The sequence below is a fragment of the Maniola jurtina genome, chromosome 9 (assembly GCF_905333055.1).
Source record: "Maniola jurtina chromosome 9, ilManJurt1.1, whole genome shotgun sequence".
NCBI lineage: Eukaryota > Metazoa > Arthropoda > Insecta > Lepidoptera > Nymphalidae > Maniola > Maniola jurtina.
Window position 1 is genome coordinate 5,890,451 of NC_060037.1, and position 8,163 is coordinate 5,898,613.

Sequence of the window (8,163 nt, forward strand, 5' to 3'; positions counted from 1 at the left end):
TTAACAAATTATCGGCATAGAATATACATAGTGCTGCCGATTTCAAAAGCTAGTGGTTAAAAACACGCCCATCACGCGTTGAACACATTCAGAATGATCATGAATAAAACGTAATTTATGCTATTAAACTAATTCACTCGATTCGAAAAGTTAAAAAGCACCTTACGGGGTAGAGTAAAGGTCTTCTTATCCGTAATTACCTACTCAATAATAATAGAGCACTTGAGAGCACCTTATACAGTGCAGCGCATTAACAAATTGGGTGTGTAATTCATGTATCGAAAACTAATAATTTGCATTCTATATGTAGTAGCATTTTGGGGTTTTCGAAATGTATGGTGCGAGGATTATTAACGTAAAAAGTTAAGCGCTCCAACGGTCAATGACTTAACTTACGTAAAGCCCTAGAATGAGTTACTTAATTACGTAACATTTAAAAACACAATTTTTTTAAAATGACCAGTATAGTTAATAGATACTTTTCCATTGACCGCATCACTTTTAGGAAGTGCGACCCAGAATTAGGTAATTTAATAGATAGATAAAATAGATATATTCTATGAGTTTGAATGAGCTCGTCTTCTAAATTTCTACATGGAACGCCCAGTTGCTTGCCGGTAAGCTGTTATATAACTATCCATACGAAATATCTCAGCACTTCTTAACCCTATACTTTTTATGAAATTGATAACACAAAGCTACGGGTTGTTATGACGTAAAAATTGATGCCTATTCATACATAAATTGTCTAGATCGACCATACAAATTGTGGTTGCGAGTGTTATGAATAGCCTCGACAGTCAATTTATTAAAAATCTCAAAATTTGTCAAACTTAGGCATTTATGCTCGCAATGCAATATCGCACCACTGTATATTAAGATAGGTTGAATCCAGTTATTTTATTTTCCAGAATTAAAAGTGGTTGGTGGTAAGCAGTTCAAGATCGAAGACTGCCTTCTAGAAATGGACATGAATCGGTAGAGATTACATTGACTACAAAGACCACTATAATTCTGTTTTGAATTACATAGTTGATGCCCACGATTTTATCCATGTGGATTTAGGTTTTTGAAAATTCCATAGGAACTCCTTGGATGAATAAATACTCAGGAACTCTTGAATTTTTCGGGATAAATGTAGCCTATATTAAATGTCAACATGGAAAAATCAAGTCCGTTGTTCTATTGCGGCGTCATCGAAGAACAAACCAACAAATCAAAAAACAAGCACATTTTCGCATAATTATAATATGGATACTGGATAGTAATAACTTAATTTTGTTTCTTGATAATTTTCTGCAAGATTTACAGTTAGTATAACATTACTTGAGAGGAAGGGAAGGTAATGCCTTCGCACGCGCATTATCGATTCGTGAAAGACAATTTCCACCGTGGGGTCACGAGCATGGGACTATCCGGCCATGATTTATATCGTGCGATACAGTTTATTGCGGACACCGCCGTTATATTGAAGACATCGCATCGCAAGATTACTCCGCAATCTGCAAATCATACTTTCTCCCGCAGTGATAAGCCGACAACGATGTAATGTGCCTTATATATTATATTTTATTTATACTAATTTATATTAATTTTATTTATATTTGCGAATTTAGTAAATTGCGAAATCTCTTTTTCAGGTTAGCCCACTTCCATTTTAATATTCGAAGAGTAGATTGAAAGCTTTGATCAAGAACTGTTGGCAAAAGTCTATCTAGTATAGGTACAGCTTTGTGTTAAAAGTAATTAAAAAAATCATTCCTTCTTTTAAATCTGAAGGAAAACCCCGATCCTCTAGTAAGAAGAGAGAGATCTTTCTTACGAATTTTAATGAACAAAAGCATATTCGATTAGTATGTAATAAAGAGCGTTGATATTCAGTAGGCACCTACATACCTACATACCTTCATGCTATACCGTAAGAAGAATTCCATCAAATATCCTATTGTTCACTAGGCAAAGCAAATTACTAGACGATAATTAATATCTTTATGAACGTAATAACTAATAACAAGTAGATAAGTAGATTCTTTTATTGAACAAAAGCATATTCGATTAGGCATGTAATGAAGTGTGATGCTTATCATCTATCCGGCGAGACTTCGGACGATAGTAAAAGCGTTAACGGCGAATGATTGAATGAATGAGCCAATGGACGTAGAAAGGCCAGATCTCTTTTTACTGATCACCATTAAATACCGAATAGCCCTGTTAGTCCCGTTCCACACTGTGCGTAGGTATTTGTACGGTTATAGCTTTTTTGCAAATGATGCATTTTCCATGCACTTGTATGCATATCAAAATACTACTCGGTCTAGCTAAGTTTGCATCTCAGGTCGATTACGTCACACTGACGCTTAGGTACGGTATGAGAACCTTACTGACGTGACAAGACGACCGCGGGGAGGCGAGCGGGGAAGTGGGAGAGGCGCCGCATTCCAGCGAGGTGCAAACTTAGCGCAACCGAGTTATACGAGTACACGTATCTAACTTTGTAGTCACGTATAATCAAGAATAGAAATAGAAAGATTTTGTTCTAATAAACTTTAACAAATACTTGCTTTTGAATCGTCAAATCTACCACTGCCACTGCTTCGGATCAAGATAGCATAATGATATAACGTCACCAAGAAAGTTGCAAGACTAATTACGTATAATACAAAAGGTAGGTAAGTAGGTAGCATGTAATAATGCAAGGATATTTACAAGAAAACAAATTTGTTTAAGATATTTCCTGTGTAAAGTAACAGCTGTCAAGAATTGAAAACTCACAGTTTTTAAGCACAATATGAACATACCCTTAGATAATTGTAAGTGTGACCGCAAAAACTACATCTTCATTTTGGATAATAACGTCGCGTCGTAAGAAAATAAAGAATGCTTTGATACATGATTAACTAATAATGAGATTGATGAAAAAAAAAAGTGTTATAAAGCTTATAATGGATCGCCTATAGCGGGTTGCTTCCGTTCGACATATTTTTCTGGTTCATATACTTTAATGCATTATTTTACAGTAACAAACTATTCATATCAATTTGCAGACTATAGCCATTATATTATTTGGCGAATAGAAGACTGATATTCATGGGTATTTCTACTTTTCCATTCGTAATACGATATTTTGTTTACTTATTTATTCATACAAACTAATTTATACTTAATATTATAAATGCGAAAGTGTGTCTGTTTGTGTGTCTGCTACCTTTTCATGGCCCAACAGTTTAACCGACTCTGACGTACAGGGTTAGCTTACATCCCCGGGACGGACATAGGCTACTTTTTATCCCGGAAAATCAAACAGTTCCCTCGGGATCTTTCAAAACCTAAATTCACGCGGACGAAGTCGTCGGCATCCTCTAATAATGAAATAAAGTGGACAAAGATAAAGCCCACCTCTATCTTCCAGCTGGAAACTGTGTAACGTGAAATTATAAAGAGTTAAAGTGATAAAAAGAAACAGTACATGCTCATCCAATATATAGATGTAGGTAATATATTCTATCTATTGTTAAATAAAAGTTTCTTTAATATATTATGCATAGGTTAAATTATTTATTTTTAATTAAAATATTCTTTAGTCTTTGCTCTTTTATAACCATAATTTTTTAACGTACATATTTGCTAGGCTAGGTGGCTAAAATAAACGTTTCTTTATGCGTCAGAAGTCACTAACTAATTGGTTACCATTCAAAATAGCAACGCATTTAAATTGTGACCTATCAATTATTTATTATTATTAATGGAATAAAAATTGATGGGTGGGATGCCGCCGTGACTGGAGCCAAATTTTCTGCGATCTTGTACCAAGTCACTATCTATGACTACAATCTGACTGCGAATACGTGACCATCTGTTAGAAAAGCAAATCAAACACATAACCCTCCTTTGAGCTTCGCCGCAGCCGGCTAAAAAACGCGAAAAACAAAGGTAAAAGTTAAGTGAGAGAACTTTTAAGTTCCTTGGACTTCGATTAAGGTTGTTAGTTTAAATTATAACTTGCAAAAATGGTCGGAAATTGATAAATCACTACCCATATTTAAAATGCGAAAATGTGACAGTTTGTTGGTTTGTGGGTTTATCCTTCAATCACGTGGCAACGGATCAACAGATCGACGTGATTTTCTGCATGGGTATAATTAAAGACCTGCATAGCAAAATCAAATAGTTACCACGAGATTTTTATAAACCAAAGTCTACGCGGACGAAATCGTGGGCATCAGCTATACAATAAACTTGTATGATTCTGATTGTAAACCTGATTGATGTCTAGTTATATAAACAAAGTGACGTAGATCTGTATTAGTTTCACTCCACATAGGATGATCAATGTTAATTGTCCTAAATTTATCGAATAAGTGGCGCTAATCAGTCACCTTGCTTGTGTGTTGACCTTTCTACACATTACCAGGTCAACTGCACACCAACCATTGTTACCCTAATCACACAAATATTATAATGTATGTTTGTGTGTATGTTTGTTACTCTTCCACGCAAAAACTACAGGACGGATTTGGCTGGAGACAGAGATAGATAATAACCCTGGATTATTACATAAGCTACATTTTATCCCGGAAAATCAATGGGTTCTAACGGGATTTTTAAAAAACCCATATCCACGCGAACGAAGTCGCGGGCATCAGCTATAAATACATATTTGTTAGTCTCTAGAACAGTCTGTTACGCACAAATCCAAACCACGTGCGAGAAAATAAGCTCTGAATTATTATAGTCGTAATAATTAACAAAAGCTGTATTTTCTGGGATTCTAGTGTAACTTTTCAAGTTTATACATTACGCTAGGACTTCTGATCAAAATAGAACACGAACAGTCTTCACTTCTAAAAAAAAGGCTTGAAAATAACTTTTCCTGAGGTTTCAGTTTTCATTCGGCTTCTCTTACAACGGAACTCCAGCAACTAGCAACCACAGAATACAGAGGAATTTGTGGTAACGTAATAAAGACATAACTGTGGCGGTCTTCTTCAAAATTGTGGTAGACCTCGCGTGACTTCCACGTCCTAATGAAAGAATTTACTGTTAAATGATAACAATTTCTGAGCGCGAGTTGAATGTTAATCTTGAACCTCCAAGTACCACTTAATGTTGCATTCTAAGTCTACGACTTAGAAAAAGCTTAAAATCTCCGGCCAGTGCCCACTAATTTTAAACATGGGAGTGTACAAATAAAATCGTACGTATCTTAAAACCTTGGATAGCCTGAAAAATTGCAATAAAAATAAGTAAACAGACGTTGGTTAATTAAATATCAAAAAGTATTGACTTCAGAGAACCTTGGTTTAGCTAATACAAATGCTAGGTATAATGAATAAGGCGTAAACTAGATAAACTGTTTTTTGCATTATTACTTTACAAAGCTTCCCACGCATACTCTATCAACATTCAACGTCAGTAATAAAAAAAAGTTTAGCATAATTACGATAGTTGAAAGGCTTGTGAAACGAACTTACGACCTAACGGATCTTAATTATTATTAACACTTCTAGCTTGACACCTTTGGAAACTCTGAGTTAGCTAAATTGACTGGACGCATCTTTGTCGTGGACAGTAAGTAACTACTTTGTCTAGCACTGATGATTTTCCTGCAACATAATGGCTAAATCGTTGTTTGTTTCGAACTAAGTTTATTAAATTCAGTGTTATTTAAGACAATTGTTTATAATTGTACGTTCTGTAAAGTCTATGCGATAATGTTTTTGAAATATTCAGTGCTCACTTTGAGTTAATAACTGATTCATAGTAGGTCACTATTGTATTGAAACTATACTATACCTAATAATAATTCATAGGATATATCCATTAGAAATATGGAGAATATATGAGTATCTTATATTCATTGCCTCGTGGTTTTTCACTGTGCGTGACTTGGCGTTCATTATTATACTTTATAGTGGGAATCGTTCTGCTTTTAAAAGATGACAAACTTACAAGACTTTCAAGGCGCACTAATAGGGTATTTTACTCTTTTTTGAAAAGTGTCTCAATTTAATCCTAAGGTGATAATTTACCACTAGAATTTTTTTTAAAATTTTATTCAATCGATAAGTACCAAAAAAATTCATTTAAATTTTGCATTTTAAATTTTCGCGCGCAAGTTGACGAAAAGGTAGCTATGCTACCTAGACGCCATGTTATGACGTCATCGGGATAGTAAACTAAACTCACAGAGTAGGCAGGAACTAGAGATCACAAAGTGGCACAGAGTAACTTTGTCTGTAAACTAGATAGTAAGCTCACAAAGTACCTATCAGTACCTCCTAGAGATGACAGATTGACACAGTAATTTTGTCTCTATACTAGTAGATTGTAGTCTGTGATAATAATAATTCTAAAGTAAACAACAACAAGCTGACGCGGTGATAAATTATTAAATTATTACAATTTAAAATGACAAAATGAATGATGAATTAAATGAATTATATAAAATTATTTAAATTTATTAAATTATTATAATTTAAAATTTATTTAAATTTAAATTTTTAACTGTTTCTTGCTAATTTAAAATGAGTTATTATCCATATCATTGGTGTGTCGTTCCTGAATGTAAGAAAATTGTCTATGGTTCCCTTGTTCCCCATACATTAGGCTACAAGTGTAAATTAAAAATTTATAACACCCCTGACGATCCAAAGTATTTGAGTTTTCCAAAACATCATTTTCAAATAAATAATTATGTATTTAGGCAACGTCCATCTTGACAGCTTGACATTTGTCTATTGACATAATATTATGAACCTAACGGTTATCTAACCTTCTTTATCACAAGAAAACTAGAAAAGAGCTGATAACTCTTAAACGGCTGAACCAATTTTTTTAGATTATAGCTAAGAACACTCTCGATCAAGCCACCTTTCAAACAAAAAAAAACTAAATTAAAATCGGTTCATTCGTTTAGGCGCTACGATGCCACAGACAGATACACAGATACACAGATACACAGACACACAGATACACAGATACACATGTCAAACTTATAACACCCCTCTTTTTGGGTCGGGGGTTAAAAAATATCGTTCCATAACACGCTTGTTGATGAAAAATAAATGACTAATGTAAAGAAAAAAACCATGTGCCTCACGCAAAGATGAAAAGTATTTTTAAATTTGGGAGCCCAAACTATTTAATCCATGCATCAGTAATCCCAAATTCGTGCAGTTCGATTCTTAAACCTTTTGTACTGTGGTCATGCAATTAGAAAGGGAAGGATTTACTGACATGATGACGTAGTAATTATGGCGGGTACATAGGCGGCTAGCGGTTTGCATAATTGTTGCACAGATAAAAAAAGTGAAAATTTCGAATTAAAATATAAAATTTATTTTATAATTTTGTGAACTGATACTTACACTTCCCGTTTTCTTATTGCCTAAACTATCGTAAATAAATATTTTTAGATCATTTTTCACTAGGTGTAAAATACCCTATTGATACAGGAATTTAATGAGCATTATACTCAGGAACTGCAAAAAGCTATACAATACTTAACATACAATGCATTAAGGGTTAGACTGGGTTTGGAATAATTACTAAGGATACTGGGATATAGGTACAGTTCGTAGACGGTGTAGGTAAGTGTGTAGGTATCCAACGAAGGTTTTTATACTTGGTTAGTATCAAGAATACAGGAAGTGATGATGATGATATTGACGTGTTACACGCCTACCTAGAAAAAGCTCGTGTCATTTTCTCGGAAAGAATTTATATAGGTAGGTACTTAAACGCAACCATTCTAACATATTTCTACCAGGATGAGATGTATGAGATTCTTGAGTCTTTTCAACTTTTTCTGCTTTGCAATGCGATTGTAATTTTTTTTTTACATCTACACAGTTTAGAGATTTTGCGAAAATTAGTGGAAGCTTATGAGTGAAGTAGAATGGTATCTCTCCTGCTTTACTGATAAAAATCGTGACCAATGGCTCAGTAGTCAACAGGTTCGAACACTGGAGTAATGATGTACTTAATTTAGTAGCATAGCTATTATTAAATCGGGTACATTGATACTTAACAGATCTACTAATTTATGTTTGCTCTCTAATCGGCCGCTGCTCAGAGCTGAGCTTTTATTAATAATAATTTATCAGATCCAAACACTATTTACACCATGATTAAACGTTAGATGTCCACTGTTGGACAATGGTT